Genomic DNA, 16,164 nt, shown 5'->3' with positions numbered 1-16,164 from the left:
CTCATTCAAAGCGGGGGCTCTGTAGATACCCAGTATTTGTTGAGACTCCAATAAACACCCGATGATTATCGGACTATAACATGCTTTGGAATCGCGGCGTTTGATCGACAGTTTATGTACAACTTTACGTCGGAAAACTTAAAACGATTTCGAAAATAAAACATCTCAAAACATTTCAAAAATACCTGGAGTGTTTAATGCATGACGACGGGGTCGCAATGACAATAACTAGAGTCAAAACCGACACCGGACCAAAAACCGACTCAAAAATTCAAATCCCGACTCCAACAACGAGTCAAACCGAGTCAACCACCAAAAACAAAATATTCAAAGCCTTCTATACTAATATTTCCCGGATTCATGAATGGTCAAGTACCAAACATGTGACTACAAATCTTAGGATAGAACGAATCATGATTGCTCTTGTGTGAAAGTGACAGGACAACTCGAAGAACCGCGACGTGGCTCGCGCCTCTTTGAGCAGCCCAAGTGGCCACGTCGTTCAAAACTCATACAACCACTCATTTTCCTATGAATACCTCTCAAATGCCCCCATTTGAGAACTTACGCGAGTGTCCGCCCCCTCTTTTCTCCATTAAAATTCTCAACTCGACTTCTTAAGTCACAATCCGACGCGTATTTACGACCTACCGATCGTAAATACGAGCCTTACACATTGTTTGGTACCGTCATCATGCATTAAATCACTTGACTGACCACTTCGACCACTACACCGCCACTAATCTTAAAACACTCTTTTTACTTACCAAAACGGTTTTAAACCGAGTTTTTTCCGACCCAACGAGTTATTACACTTACGTCGGTCACTCGCCATAACCAAACATGTAAGTATGAGGGTGTAAAAATCCTCCTTTTATCATGTTTTTATTTGTTTCATGACTATAACATGCTAAAACATGCATAATACGATCCAAAACATGGGATAAACGAGCCAAAACTGATTTTTGGCCTGAGACAGAAGCCCCTTAGTTCGCCGGCTTGCCCGCGCCTACATGGGGTGTCCAGGTCAGAACTCAACCGTGTTTGCTCTCGTCTTTCCCCTTTAATCCATTTTCATATTTTTAATCGGTTTTTACCATTTCAAATATTTTCAAACCCTTTTGTTTTATTTTATTTGTTTTAACCATTAAAGATTTTTCACCCTTGGTTCCTCATACCATGACGGCTAAATCCGTGTTTCTGTGATAATATTTGGTTAGTGACATTTAAAAGGTATTTTAAAGGCTTTTAATTCATTTCTTTACATTTTGAAAGGTATTTTAAAGCCTTTCATCATTTCTTTACATTTTCAAAATAAACATATTAGTCACCAACACAAAGTCATCCTTGGTTCTACATACCATGCCGGATTTTAACCCGGGTACGATGATGAGTATCGACTAATTACATTCAAATGAACTTAAAACAATTAGTTCATAATTATTTTCAAAACTATTCATGTCAAGCTTGTCAAGTCAAACCCGACACCGAATATCGTCAAAATAATGATGATTATTCAAGTCGCGTTCTTCAAATCAACAAATGCGGTCTAAACGGCCCTTTCAAACCAAATCGGGTCCAAATACCCATTTTTCAACATGTTTTACAACGTTTTCTAAATGATCATAATACGGCATATAACCGTAGGTTGACCCGCGCCTGAAACAAGCCTTTTAGTTCTCATTTTCAAAACCAGGGAGGGTCCCCATGTACCACCGGCTAGCTCGCGCCTCATGCAGCCGCCTGGTACAGGGCCTGTTCCCTTTTCCAGCATTAATCTAGGATGACCCCGACTCCGATTAGCCCGGATATAGGACGGATCAGATGACTATTTGCTTATTCAAAATCATATTTGCAAAATGCCTTACTAAGACAAATGGATCATGTTATGCACCATAAACCTAATTTGGTAAATGGATGTTTAATTTCCGTCTTGCATGCAAATCAATCATTAATCCAACTCGACATCTCATACTTGATACTTGGATTTAATCAACCGACTTAGAAAGCTCTTACATGTTAGGTTTAAATTATTGGATTCGCATTCATGCATTTAAACCGTTTTATCAACTTTTGCATTCAACCAACCAAGATCGATCAGTAGAGGCCGCTACCGCGGGCGGGATTGGGTATCTGATTAAAGGGCTTCCCAACACGTACCTTCACCTCTTACTCAGAAACTTTAGATAGTGGACGACCTTATCCAGGGCATACGAGAGTCATTCTAGAGATAGGATGCTAAAGAGGGACGATTCCTTATCTTTAGTACCTATGTCAAACCTTGCTTTGTGCTTCGTTTGACCGAGGTATAAAGTGGATTCGAACGGGTTCCAAGCATCCCACAAATGCTTGGTGACGACTCCGAACATCTCTAATCGTTTCGAGACCCTTACCTAGACGAAACCGACAGATCTAAAGTGATCCGGTCGAAAGCATTTTTACGCCGCCGAGCATGGCTTTCAAAAGACCGATGCATGTCCACAGATCGAAGTGGGCTCGCAGGTGGGCCGACGTCCACAGGTGACAAACTGTTTTGGTAATTTTCTACCGAATTAGGTTAAGTAAGGTCAATGCGGTCTTATTCGTTGTATGATAACTGAGTGAATTATGTTAGTGCTAAATAAAGAAATTGTAGACGTAATAAAGGTTAATGCAAGAGATTTAGTGACGCGAAAAACCCAATGTGGGAAACGACCGCGGGAAGGGACGGTACCCTTCCAATGAGTGCACTAGCTTTGAATATGAGAATGGGTACAAAGGAGACGGCATGATAGTCTAGCTAGTACAAGGCGTTATGTTTGTTTGGCAGTTCTTGAATGAATTCTCTTCCTTGCCTTCTTGGCTATTTATCGGGTAGGAACCCTAGATGTGTCCTACTCCTTGTACGGCAAGTAATATAAGTCTTATCGGGCTTCTTTCCATAAACACGACCTTGTATTCTATTCTCCCTAAACTCCCTAAAATCTCCATGAATTCTCCCTGATGATCTTTAACACGCGAGCTCCTCCCAATTTCTAGCTTCCTCTGCCCAATTCGCTCTATGAGAAATGATGGGCTTGTTCCCTATTAGGCCAATATGTGGAATTTGGCCCAAACATAGCAGCCTTGGACGCAACAGTCTTTCTTCTTCCTCCAGTCATTTTTTTATTAGAGTTTAAGATTGATTTTTTTTTCAGAAAGGATTGTTTCACAAAAGGAATTATAGAAGAGAAGGCAGTTTTCTTTTTAGAGATTGGGAATATGGAAGCAAACAAATGGTGCAAAGATATTTATAGCCGCAAAAACACAACGGGTAACACAAGTTGACAAACCTAATCATGACTCTCCTAGGGTTTGATGAACCTACCTCATTAATGAAGACTAGTCGTTATAGAAGTCAAAAGGAACTCAAACTCTTTTCGGGTAAAACACTCCTATACATTTTGTGCCTGGCCAGAGTTTTTATCTCCTTATCTCTGGCCAAATCCATTGGTACATGATTTCCGCATTCGCCACTGTGGAAGGCATGCAATATAGTCTGTGTTTCTTGTCTATCCAGGCGCAATAAGTAGGGTCCTGCCAGTGACTTTTTAAGAAGCACATTGTCACTCAGCGTGAATATGAAGGCTTTCATTTTCAAACCCCTTACAACCTTTTTGTCATCTGGCAGCTTGCCGTGCTATAGCCAATTTAGGTAAGGCATACGCCAATCCGGGTTATCTGGCTGGTCGTCCGTGCTTGACTGAACTGTTTCTCCATCTTACTGGTCTTCTAATTCTCTTTTGTCTGCTTCCTCTTCCTTTTGGATCGATGGTTCCAATACATGCGTGATAGAGATGTTAGCCAGCTCTGTTGGCCTGAAGGTTGTCCCCAGAGTTGCTATGGCGTCAGCTTCCACATTATGGTCTCTGGGGATCTGTTTGAGCTTACAATATCTGAATTTTAGTTTAAGCTCCTTCGTCACTTTCAGGTAGGCTATCATCTTCGAGTCCCTGGCTACATATTCATCATTCACATGGTTGACTATGAGCTAGGAATCATTGTATACTTGTAGGTTTCTGACTCCCAACTCCAGGGCTAGCTGCATCCCTAGTATCAAGGCTTCGTATTCTATTTCATTGTTAGTTGCCATAAATTTACAACGAACCCCTTGTGCTATCAGATCCCCATGTGGAGATCGCAAGATCAGGCCTACCCCTGCTCCTCTTTGATTGGAGATGTCGTCAATATGGATCTGCCATACTTCTGCTTCCTTATCTCCTTTGAAGGTTAGGATTTCATTGTCTGCCAAGTTTTGGATAGCCGGTTGAAATCGGATACGAAATCTGCTAGTGCATGTGACTTTATTGCTGTTCTTGGGTCATACCTAATGTTATACCCACTGAGGTGTACGGACCATTTCAATATTCTGCCTGACAACTCAGGTTTTCTCATTATATATTTTAGCGGGTAGTTAGTCACAACATGTAAGGCGTGAGACTCAAAGTAAGGGCGCAGTTTGTAAGATGCAGTCACAAGTGCAAGTACCAATTTTTCAAGGGATGTGTACCTGGTGTCTTCTGGCAGCAGAGACTTACTTACGTAGTAGACTGGCTGTTGCTCTTTATCCTATTCCCTAACTAGGGCCGCGCTTACTGCCACCTCTGTGACGGCTAAGTAGAGGAACAACGGTTCTCCCTGCTCTGGTTTTGATTGTAATGGCATGGTGATGAGGTAGTGCTTTACCTTCCTAAATGCTTTCTCATGCTCTATAGTCCATTCGAACCTCTAACTCTTCCTTAATATGTCGTAGAACAGCCTGCATTTGTCTGAAGATCTCGAGATGAATCTGCTCACGGCTGCTACCATGCCTGCTAGCCGTTGCACAATGGGTTATATATGTCTGTATGTCGGTTCTTGAATAATCTTCTTCTCCCTTTCTCCTTCACTATTTATACGACCAAAACCCTAATAAGATTTAGTTTACTTACGCAGTAAGGAATCCTGTATTCGGGTCTCATTGAACTTCTTTCAATAATTTGCTACCGGGAATCCTATTCTCCCCGATCTCCCTTAAATCTCCCTAAGATCTCCCTGGCCCTTTTAGCTTGCGAACCCCTTATAAACATTGGCTTCCTTGGCCTAATTTATTATACAAGTCTTGATGGACCTATTTCTTCATTGGCCCAATGTGCAGAATTTGGCCTAAAGAAAAACTTTCACTAATCTTGCTCCATATATAGGCTTCATAACATAATTGATATCGATGGTCATAAGAGCGTTAGCAAGTATAATATGCGAAGTTGAAAAAAAATGATTAATTACTTTTTATTAATTAAGCATTTCTCTAATTTTAATTCTTCCTTGACATTTTTCTACTTTTAATTATTGGAACAACTACTGTCCTTCTTTGTCATTGACCTTTACAGTCAGTTCTTAACTTAAAGGAAATAAGTTGGCACCTCTCAATAAAGTTGTTATAAAATTAAACTCATTTCGGGAAAAATAAGGTTGATTTATACTCCAATTCTCTACAAACACATCCATTAAAAACATCTTTGTTACTATACAACTCATTTATGCTAGAGGATAGTAAGTTGTTTCTCGTCCAATTTCTAAACAAATATTCATCAAATTGGGATTAATACACTCGACAACACATTTTAAATCCTTACTTGCAAGCTTTACATATTTATCTCAAGTTGATTTCTAATTTTAAATTTACTTTCTATCATCCTCAAAAACACTCATGTTATTCTTTTTTAAATGCTGAAGTGCTACCAATCTTTGTAAGTGGGTTCATCCCTGGGTAGAATTGAAATTGACACAGACACGAAACGGTCACACATGGTACAACATTCCATGAAATTTAGAACACGGGATACGTTATTTTAATATAATAAAATATTATTTTATAATTACAAAACGTATGAATTTATTTATGTAAAAGTATTTCTACTAACTAAATTTATATAAGTGAAGGTGAAATTTAACACTAACTACAACACAATTTATCAAAGTTGGCTGGTGTGAGTGGTAAGGGCTCCCATCTCTTAAACAAGTGGTCGTAGGTTCGATTCCTAGCTCTTGTAATACCACAGGTTTTTGACCATGGATAACTCGGTCGAGTAGGGTTTACTCGGCCGAGTTCGCACTACGCCAAATAAGACATTCAATAACGGTCAAATAATGCAAATTACCGTTTTTAAATAGAAATACGGGCCGTTATTGCAACGACAGTTGTTAAATATACCACGGTTGTACAAATAACACGCGACAGTTATATAACATCAAGAACCGTTATAAAATCTTTTAAGAAACCGTTGTTAAATCTTAAGAACGGTTTCAAATTCGTTGTCGTAGTTTACTATTGACAACGTCTTATCATTCTAAAAACGTTGTTTAATATTATATATGATAACGGTTCATTTCGTTATCTTATTTAATTGAATGTGAAAAATTAACAACGGCTTTATTGCGTGCAAACCGTTGTTATATTCATCTGTTGACAACGATATGAAACTGTTATCTATTTATATTGATGAAATTTTGTCAACGGTTCTGCTTAAATAGACCGTTGTAAAAGTTTTGAACTCAACAACGGTTATCGTTCGTTATCTTATATTTTTGGCGGTTTGAATGGGAGGGAAAATATGTCAACGGTTATTTATCTAAATAAAACCGTTGTCAAATAATTGTTTGCAACGGGTTATTTTTAACCGTTATCGTTTTTATTTTATTCTTTTTTAAAAATGATTTTAGCCTATTCTAGCAAATTTCTTTGAAATGCTATTTTTCAAAGAAAGCGTTTGTAGTATTTCTTTGAAATGCTATTTTTCAAATTTATTCTTTGAAAAATAGCATTCAAATTGTGCAAAGTGCAAAAATTCAATCCTATATCAAAATATTACACACCGCAATCAATTAAACCCAGTTTAAAAACAGTACAAACAGGATCTATATATACACACTCGTACATAAAGCATGAGAAAACTATTGAGACCTCGCTAATGAAACAACATAACTGGCCCACATATTTCTCATATGGTTGATGTCCTTTGGCGAATATTCCGGGACTTTGTTGACTATTTGTGGAAACTACAATTCAACATATACATAATCAAAATAGATATAATACATGGAAGTATACAGAATTGAACTCAATTCATGTCTGAAATAGTTTTTAAATCCCACTAACCCGTATCGGAATGGTAGATAGTTTTCTGTTGATAACCTCCCACATGGACTGGCAAACGTAAAAGGCCCATTGTTTGTCGTCTGGTGCTTTAGGAGACTATTATATAAATCACACACAAATCAGCTGAATTAGACAATCAACCTCTCGCATAAACATTAATTAAATGACACGAGTAATTATTAAGAATACACTTACTAATGGCGTGATAAAATTAGGAACAACGTCGCTTTTATATTTCCCAAGTGGACATAATCTTTTTTTTTTTTTTTTGCTTCAAAAACACTAAATCATAAATATACACACATGCCATTATTATTTGTATATATATGTCTCAAGTCATACAATAACAAATGACATTATTGAAGGTTGCAAACTTACTCAGTTATCATCCTTACACAACTGCCAGAGGGTTTGCCTTCGCGAGAGTCAATCCACTACACTGTTTTTGTTTCCACTTGGATTTCCAATAGCACCCAATGCTTCCTATTCAATTTGGGACATTAAACTGTTAGTTCATTTACACGCATTTAAGCATGTTAATAATAAATTTATAAACCCGTGATTCATTATAATAATCACGTACTATACATACATATTCTCATTGTAGGGGGTAAGCCATAGTTTTGTGGACGACATCAACCGACGAGCGATACTATTGATTTGTTCTTCGTATGAAATTCTGTGCACAGAGAACGCCTTAGGACCCAAGAATCTGTAGGCATGAAACAGGAACTTCCACTCAGCGATCTGATTATTCAGGTACCTATTACGGCACATGGAATAAAAAATGTTACTGTAATTGATAATTTTAACAAACATCATTATTCGTTAATGGAAATGACTAAATAGTTTTATTAATAAAACTTACTTCATCCAATTCAAAATGTGAACAGCATCTAAATTGTCAAGGTCGACAAATTAGATATAATGTTATTTTACGGCTACAGCATCCAAATCAAAATTCCATCAGTTGCTTCGGGTCCAGTACGGCTATATCAGCTGCGCCCATAATTTCCTCTTCAATGTTAATCATGACTACATCCCCTCTAGATGCCCTCTTTATAGCCAGGTTGTGCAAAGCCATCAGCGAAGCAATTTTCATTTTTTTCTTATATTCACATGATTCATAATAAGAATCATAAGCAGGCTTGACTGCAACAACTTTCGTTGACGTAGTAGTAATTGCTTTAGCTACTATCATGGCTTTGCTTAACTTCTGCAAATGTACTTACGATGTGTTAATATTGGTACCATAATACATTTAAAGAACAAGTAATAATTAACGTCTGCGTATAGGTACCTCGGGGATGACAACATTGATGAGGTTGTTAGGCCATTGCACATAAGAGCTCAGGGCTTCTTTCAAATAAGTGATCTCCTCATTAGGAAATGGTACTTTTACTTCCCCATACTCGTCTTTATATAATTGGGACACTTCCACTTTACTGCAATTATGACGAAGGGGTATACCACGAACCTTAACTTGTTGAAGACGGTCGTAAGCGAACACGTATCCCCTGGCAATAGCAACTTTCTATTTCCCTTGTAAATAGAACAGACGACAAGCCACCTTGCAATCGCCCTTCACGACAGCTTTAATCAGTTACTATACATACTTCACTACCTTTAATAAATTTCATAAGTAAAAAATGTGTACTGAGATGAATAATTATAAACTAGCAACTATTACCTTTTTCGGTGTAGAGAAGAACGTCTGATCATAAACTACCTCAATTTCTTCCTCTGTCACGACTTTCTTCCTCTTCCTCTTCCTCTTCAACTGCCCGATATCGATCCTTGAATCCCACCTGAGTCTCCTTTGCCATTTCCTTCTCCCTTGCCACGTCCTCCTCGGCTTCCTTCTCTACATTAACACTTGTCTATATAACACGTATTGATTTTCCAAATCATATAACACATTATATATATATGTGTGTGTGTGTGTGTGTGTGTGTGTGTGTGTGTGTTTATGTGTGTGTGTGTGTGTGTGTGTGTGTGTGTGTGTGTGTGTGTGTGTGTGTGTGTGTGTGTGTGTGTGTGTGTGTGTGTGTGTGTGTATATATATATATATATCTGTGTATATATATATATGTAGGGTTAGGATCCAGTAGGAACCTCCAATATAATGAGAACCGTGAGAACCACTGACAGCCCTTACATCTTAAACAAATGAATGCCTGAGATCATATCCTTCCAATGTCATTTAACCAAATTTCGTCAGACCCTCTATCATTTAACCAAATTACTTTTTCTCTCCAATTACTCTCTCTATCCCCATCATCAAACTGCTTCCTAAAATTGAAGAACAAACTTCAAAAATCTGCAGCTTCCTTCTTCAATTGAGGCGCAAATCGAACTATACTTCACTGTACATCAAAATTTAATGAGTTTTGTTTAATTTCTCTAATAATTTCCCTTAATTTCGATTTTATGTGTTTCGAATTTGTTAATTTGTCAACAAATTAGGGTTGACGAATTGTTGATTCGAGTTTGTACACATATAATTGGGGGTTTGAATTGAAATTAGGGTTGGGGAAATTCATAAATTACATCAATTGTTTCGAATTTGTTAATTCGTCAACTTTTCACATATACAAAGTTCGCTTCTTTAAATTCCATATCCAACTTGTTGGAACACTCACAAGACGTTTACATGTTTCATCATCTACAAAAACCTGTTGCCAAAAATCTCTTACATCAGACGAAAACGAATTACGCATTACATATTACAGTTTGCTCTCTTTCAAACCCCTGCAAAAGCTTTAACATACAACACTAGCTCAAATATTTTTATAAGTACGAATCTCCTAAAATCCGTTACCTCATTCATTTGAAAATATGTCCCATTGAGCGGAAATGATCTCCTCAGTGCTGTTTGAACTGGTATCTGTTCATACATTTGGAAAATTTGGTCAATAAATTTGTACAAAGAGATTTTTGTTCAAAAATAGTTTAGGCTCTGAACTCTAACCAATAATGTTCCCGGAATAGTCGAATCATCATCGCGAGATGTACACTCCCCCTCACTCGAACAAGGGCCACCTTCTGGATTATATTTGATGACTTGGTTGTGACATATGGGTGTGGTTATTGGTGACGGTCATTGAGTAGGTTGGTTGACTAGGCCCCCTGATCGAAGGAGTAATGCTGAATGGTTGACAATTGCTAGGTATGATAATGGTGTGAGCTGTGCTAACTTATTTGGACTGTGGAGGTGTCAATGTTATGTTTATGTACTAAGGGTATAATGGCATTATGAGTGATTGATCATAAATGACTGTTGTCGTCAATGGTGAATGGTTGTCCGCCACTGAGCATGGTATTGGTGTGACCTCTGGTAACTTGGTTACAGGTCATGTTCAACAGTTCAAGTAAGCTCCGGGACCTCTCTTTAGTTTCTGTGTGGCTTAATCTCATTTTAATAGTAATTCATTTCATTTTCTAATTGCTGCTGTCATACTCATACACATCACAAAATTTGCTAATTGTTGATATGTTGAGTTCAAAGAATTGAGCAAATGATTAAAATAAAACAGATCATGTTAACCACGACATTCCGATTTTTTTCTATTTTTTTCGGTCAGAGTTGAATAAACATTGCATATTTTGTTCTTCTGAATTGCGAGATCTTTGTCAGAGGCGTGGCGAGCCAATTGATGGCAATGTCGATTTATAAAACTCAGATTATGTTTCTTCTCTGCCTGTCTATTGTTTGCATCAAACTCGCTGTTTCGGAAGATCAAGTTACTTACTTTAGCGAGTATTGTTCTGAGAGAGTATGTCATGATTAGGAAAATACTTATCAAACCAACCTTAATGATCTACTGTCAAATCTGACAGCGGAAGCAAAAACGAAAAAATTCTATAACTCTTCTATTGGTAGCGGAAAGAATAAAATTGAAGGTATTTTCCTCTGTAACGGGGGTTACACGACACAAGTCTGCAGTAAATGTATAACAGTTGCAACAGGCCAAATCCAGCAGAAATGTCCGAACAATGTGGAAGCGATAATCTGGCCAATTAGCTCAAATGGGAGAGCATTGTGCAATGCACAAGATGTGGGTTCGACTCCCATACTGGCCATGAAATACCAAATCTTTCTTTTACTCTTAAGAATGAAAAATAGTATAACTGGTAATCCCATTTAATTCAAGTATGCCATGTATGGTAATAGTTTTGGTATATATGCTAGTCTTTGAAATGCTTGTATTGAACTCCTGATAATAGAAAAGCTATTTCACGAGCTCGATCATTGCCATTGTTGCTGCTCGATTGAGTCCAATCAAGGTCTGCGCGCCATTCTCCGAATATGATTATATCCTCCTAAATAATTGTACTGTATTGCTTGCATCATGACACATTCCTCTAATTAGATTTGCAATTTAATAGGCTATATGGGACTCGAACCCATACCTTTGTGCAAAATTTGCACATTGCTCTACCATTGAGCTAATAGCCTTTAAAATACGCTAAACAAAAACGAATACGAAATAACTGACATAAGTACCCGAAATGTTTCTCACATATTAGTAAGATATGTAATAGATACACTAAAATCCCTTGTAATTACAAAAAAAGGCCGGTAAACACATTAAATCTCCTCCACGGTCATTTCCCTTATTTCATGTACATAGAACCTTATTTCATGCACATAGAACCTTATTTCATGCCATAGAAAATTAACGTTCTTAACCAACAGTAATTAGTATCATATTATAACCAACTGATGCAGCTGAAGAACTTTTTAATGCACATAGAACCTTTTTTCATGCACATATAATCTTATTTCATGCCCATATAAAATATTGTCTTTAACCAACACTAATGAGTATCATAATATAACCAACTAATGCAACTGAAGAACTTCGTAATGCATATAGAACCTTATTTCATGCACATAGAACCTTATTTTATGCACATATAAATTAATGTCCTTAACCAACAGTAATTAGTATCACAATATAAACAACTGACGCTATAAAGAAGAACTTTTTAATGCACATAGAACCTTATTTCATGCACATAGTACCTTATTTCATGCACATATAACTTTATTTCATGCCCATTTAACACTTATTTCATACACATAGAACCTTATTTCATGCACATAGAACCATATTTCATGCGCATATAATCTTATTTCATGAAAATAAAATGTCTTAAAAAACTACTCTATAAAACCGCACATCCAAAAATCCATGGAAGAAACTCAAATCACAATTGATGCTGGAAGTTTACTTTGGCTTTTACAGCAACATGGCCAGAGAGCCAACAAGCTCAAGCTAAGCTCATAAAACAAAACTAAAATTCATTTTTTGATAGTTGATAGCCAACAAATCATAGATAGTACACATGACTTTGTTATAGCAAAAGCTGATTCTAAAAAGTAGCAATATGTTTACATCAAAACTTGGATAAAAGAATATCGAAGCGAGGGAAGAGCACACATAGGCACCTTATAAAGATAAGTATGACTAAAATGTGGATAAAATTGCACAATGGAACTCTGCAAATAGTATTATTATAACTGACCTACCCATGTTTGTTTAGTTCAAGAATTGCAGTCGTCATCAGAAATGTCAACAATCCCTTGAACTTGGATGGTTTCTGGATTATTATCTCATTGTTAGAGAAAAAATCTAGAAGAGAAGTCTTCAATTAAGGTAATAAGTTTGTTTTATGATGTATTTACTAATGGCAATTTTTTCATCCTAACTAAAATCCCTACTCCCACTTCAATGAGACACGCATTTATAAGAAGTAGGGAGGCTGGTACACCCATGTGGGAAGCAATATACAATTTTGGTTGCACTTCCAACAACATTGTAGAAATAATACAACCAAAGCACCGATAAACCAGTCACTTGTATAAACCTCAAACCCACAATGAATTAGCTTAAATTAGGGAAAGAACAATGAATTAGCTTAAATTAAGGAAATTACTGAAAATTAGAGTATATAGAAAGAATGCATAAGAGAAGAGAGTGACTAATTCGGAATTTTTCGAAAAAGCTCAGGAAGTTCATTAAAACAGCATGGCTATACAAAGATTACTGAAAGAATTCAGCATTCGAATTGGTGATGTGCATTTTGACAGCATGACTATACAAGACTAACTTAGTACTCTTCGTCCTCCAGAGTAGATTTAGTGATGGGCATTGACCATCTTCCTAAATGAGCAGTATAAATTTATGCATCTAATGATACCTTTTCCAGTCGGTCCATCAGGGAAATCGATGACGCTTATACTACCTTCATCCAGATGGAAAGATCCCAACCAATCTTCGCTCAAATTCAGGCAATGTGTCATTAAAGCAATGTGCAGAATTGGATGTCCTACTGCAACTACCACTTGCTTTTGTTCGGATGAATTAGATAGCTCCGTAATTAAACTTTCCCACGCGTTTTGATACGTGCATATTCTATACACTTTATTTGTAGTTTTGGCACGTATTTTCATGCATATTTGTTAGCTTTAAGCTATTATTTCTCCCGAAATGGTTTGCTTTGCGATTTCTATGATTTTTTGTAGAAATGAGTGGAAGTGAGCTGAATCAAGCCTAAATCGTCCTCCGGAGGCAACTTCAGGGAAGCTTGGAAGAAGAGAGTTCGTACTCACTCACTTTGGGATGCGTGCATTGGAGTGAAGTGGCAGATTTGAAGAGGAAAGGAGGTTACTGCACAGCTCCGTTGGTCGATCGACCAAGCTCTTCAGTCGATCGACCGTGGGATTTCAGCAGAGGCTAATGCATTGCACTGGCTGGTCGATCGACCATGCTACTCAGTCGATCGACCAGGTTTCGCAGCTGTTATTGATGTTTCGTGTTAGACTTTTAAAAAGCCCAATTGTAATTAACTTTTTGGCATCGTTTATCAGTGGAACGCAGAAATAATTTAGGTCATGTTTTTCATTATCAAAGAACGATAGTTTTAGATCTAGTTTGGAGGGACGACGGATCCGATTTTCAACTACTTTGCTCATCAATTAATTAGTAAGCTTTAATGCAATTTTCTTCTTCTTTTATTTCTTGTCAATTCAATTCTTGTTGTTACTAGTTTTTATTCAAGAAATCCAGTTTTAATCTTTTGTCTTAATTTCAATTTTAATTATGTCAATCTCATTCTTTGTCTTCAATTTTGCAATTGTTATAGTTATAATCATGCATAGCTAATTTTATTGATTAGGAACGAGGTGAGCCTTGGCATAAATTAGGGTTGTTTGTTAGTATGAATTCTTCTGTATCGATCTTATTACCCTTGATAAACCCAACTTGCTAGATTGAAAGATTAGTAAGGTTATTGAGCATTGATCGAAAGACTTGCTCATGTTCCTCAAGACCATATTACAAGACCTCTGCTATCTTCTTAACCTAACCTTAGCCATGGTGAACCGAAGTTCCTGATCTTTCTTTTATCTTTTGCGAATCTTCTTATTTCGTCGATTAGTTTTTAGAATCAAACAATTTCAAAACCCCACTTAATTGTTACTTTTATAGACTGAAAATAACAAACAAAATTGATCTTGTCTCTCTGTGGTTCGACCCTTACTATCACTAGCTATAGTCTTAGTTTGGATTTATAAATTTAATTTTGATACAATACGACGGTATCAAATTTTGCGCCGATTTAGGGAGACGGTGTAATTTCGCTTGCTTTATTTTTAGTTTATTTTTCTTGTCTCAAGGAACTTTGGTTCCTTGAGGCCGTTTCTTACTCTTGCTTCTAGTTTTGCTTTTGCACAGTTAGAAGACAGGTTTTTGAGAGGAAGACTTGAGTACTCTCAGTTTTGCGAATATGACTACGATATATGACAATCTTCAGCCAAAAGTGCAGCACATTCCAAAGGGACACGTGTTACCTACCCCTACTACTGGTCACTTCGAATTTCGTTCCTCTTACATTGATTTAGTGGAGCGAAATCAGTTTGCTGGTCTACCGGACGAGGATCCTTTGAAGCATATGGAAATTTTCACGGACTCTCATTGTTCCATACTGTCACCGGTGGGGTGACCCAGGATGAAGTAAAGGGGATAATGTTCTTATACTCCTTGAAGGATTCGGCGCGAGATTGGTACCGCTACCTTGTTAGGGTAGCAGCTGGAGTCACAGATTGGACATCTCTAGCGTTAGCCTTCTACAAGAAATCCTTCCCACTTGCAAAGACAGATGCCTTGAGAAGTAAAATTACAAATTTCCTGCAAGGACCTGATGAGGAATTTTGTGAAGCATGGGGACGTTTCAAGAGTTTGGTTAGGGCTGTCCCTCACCATAGTTTCCAGCAGTGGTACCTTTACAACTTATTCTATAATGCTCTATATGATGATTACAAGGTCATCCTGGATGCAGTTGCGAATGGTAGGTTCCAAAATAATACCGGTCAGAATAAAGGTTGGAACACTATTGAGGAGATGGCAGTCCATAGAGCCGAGTTTGGAAGTTCGCGTGGAAAGTCGCGAAAGCAAAGTGATGAAATGAGTGCCGTTGTGACACTCATAACTTCTATCACTGCCCGTCTCGAGAACCTCGAGACCTCTGAAGCTTCCAAGGAAAGAGTTGAAATTCCCGTCCATAATTCAGATGAGACCGCGGAATTGAGAGAAATGGTCCGAGCTCTTTGGGTTCAAGTCGCGAAATTAGAAGCAGCTGGAATTGAATCTACAAAGAATTTTGTGAAGCAGTTGGAGAATATAGAGGCTAAGCAAGTCACCAATTTTTCAAGCAAATGTGAGGGGCCAATTGAAATGATTAATGCCATTAATCTCAGAAGTGGCCTCTCTTATGAAGGTCCCGATAAGCCAAGAGGAGACTCGGGAAATGATGAAGAGGATAGTTTAAATTCTGGTGTGAAAACGAACTTTATTGCCAGTACCGGCGGTCGATCGACCAACAACAGCAGTCGATCGACCGGAATTCCAGAGGAAAAAGTCTCTGACCAGAAACTACTCATGCCCAGCACAAGTAGTCGATCGACCACCAACAGCAGTCGATCGACTGAGGTTCCTGAGGAA

General features: G+C 37.6%; 1 long non-coding RNA gene and 1 other non-coding gene across 2 annotated transcripts; both read right to left on the bottom strand.

The window, feature by feature from the left end:
• Positions 1–9,779: 9,779 nt before the first annotated feature.
• Positions 9,780–10,148, bottom strand: LOC141594349 (uncharacterized). Its single transcript, XR_012522142.1, has 3 exons — positions 10,128–10,148; positions 9,978–10,043; positions 9,780–9,831 (listed from the first exon to the last, which is right to left on the bottom strand). It is a non-coding gene; the product is annotated as an uncharacterized LOC141594349 (long non-coding RNA).
• Positions 10,149–15,324: 5,176 nt separating this feature from the next.
• LOC141597836 (small nucleolar RNA R71) lies at positions 15,325–15,430 on the bottom strand. The gene has a single exon (XR_012523050.1). It is a non-coding gene; the product is annotated as a small nucleolar RNA R71 (small nucleolar RNA).
• Between the last annotated feature and the right edge of the window lie 734 nt (positions 15,431–16,164).

The sequence above is a fragment of the Silene latifolia genome, chromosome 8 (assembly GCF_048544455.1).
Source record: "Silene latifolia isolate original U9 population chromosome 8, ASM4854445v1, whole genome shotgun sequence".
NCBI lineage: Eukaryota > Viridiplantae > Streptophyta > Magnoliopsida > Caryophyllales > Caryophyllaceae > Silene > Silene latifolia.
Note: the sequence above shows the minus strand (reverse complement) of the source record. Positions and strands in the feature narration are given on the sequence as shown.